General features: G+C 41.3%; 1 long non-coding RNA gene across 1 annotated transcript in view; it reads right to left on the bottom strand.

The window, feature by feature from the left end:
• Positions 1-741: 741 nt before the first annotated feature.
• LOC106518083 (uncharacterized) overlaps positions 742-1,246 on the bottom strand; it is a 3,081-nt gene continuing 2,576 nt past the window's right edge. The window contains exon 3 of the long non-coding RNA XR_001310276.1: positions 742-759. This is a non-coding gene — a long non-coding RNA (uncharacterized LOC106518083). The remainder of the gene's footprint in view (positions 760-1,246) is intronic.

The raw sequence follows: 1,246 nt of genomic DNA, 5'->3' as shown, positions 1-1,246 counted from the left end.
AGATTAAAAATTTTAATCATTTGACAACCCTTATTTATTTATTTGGTTACTTACCGTTCTTTAACCAGGCAAGTACCGTTGAGATCTCAGATCTCTTTTTCAAGGGAGGCCTGGGCCTGAAGGCAACCTACTGTACATGTTTTTTGGGGTTTTAATACAATAAAATACAAAATAAAATAAGCCCCACAGACCACTGAAGATCATGCAGGCTCCTCTGCCTCATGATATGTGATGCATGAACAAACAAAACAAGTGAAACAGTCATCAGAACCTCCTGCAAGGTTAAATGTCAGGTCTTGAGAATGACCTTTAGATTATCAAGGCTTTGTTGCCTCTAGATTAGAAATCCTGCTGAACAATTCAGCAGTTTGCAACTAATAAATATAATGTGATATGTTTTTATCAGGTGCTGGAGGAGGATTTAATTTGTCAGGGTTTGTATCTGTAACAAGGTGCAGCTGCTGGAAAACTGAAAAATGAGCAACACCAATCAAACAAGATTTAGATTAGTTTGCACATCTGGTGACACTGATGTTGCCCAAAATGAACACAATGCATCCACTTGACTGCATTCAACAACGACAACAACAACAAAAACAACAACAACAACAAAAAAAGGATAATTTTCAAGCATAGCAACAAACCTTGAACAAGTGACCTCAGTGTTTGCAGAGACTGACCTGCAACACGTGCATCTGACGAGATTGAGTTGTGGAGGATGAACGTGCAGCACGAGAAAACGTGAGGTGTGAGTCCCACCTGCTGTGTCAGAAAAATATGAGCACAAGTGTGTGAGATATCCCAAGTTGAACCTGAATAATGCTAACTGCATGCATTGTTATCTCGAGGAACGAGAGATAACCAGGGACCCCTCGGAAATTTGTCTTTTGAGCAACTTTTAAAACAAGGGAGGCCTTGATGAATTCAGGTCTCACACAGCAGTGCACTGTTAAACAGATCAAACAAGACAGATCCAGTCCCCCGGCACAAGTAAAGTAATGTTATGTATGCTGCTAAGTGCCAGGAGGACTGTGACCAGTTGTACATTGAGGAAACATAGCCACTCTTCAAAAGAATGAGCCAGCACAGACGAGCAACATCATGAGGCCAGTACTCTGCAGTTTACACTCATCTACAGGCCAGTACTCTGCAGTTTACACTCATCTACAAGCTAGGACTCTGCAGTTTACACTCATCTGTGAGCTAGGACTCTGCAGTTTACACTCATCTACAAGCTAGGACTCTG

The sequence above is a fragment of the Austrofundulus limnaeus genome, unplaced genomic scaffold (genome assembly GCF_001266775.1).
Source record: "Austrofundulus limnaeus strain Quisiro unplaced genomic scaffold, Austrofundulus_limnaeus-1.0 Scaffold55, whole genome shotgun sequence".
Lineage (NCBI taxonomy): Eukaryota > Metazoa > Chordata > Actinopteri > Cyprinodontiformes > Rivulidae > Austrofundulus > Austrofundulus limnaeus.
The sequence above is the reverse complement of the archived record's forward strand: the minus strand, read 5'-3'. Positions and strand labels throughout refer to the sequence as shown.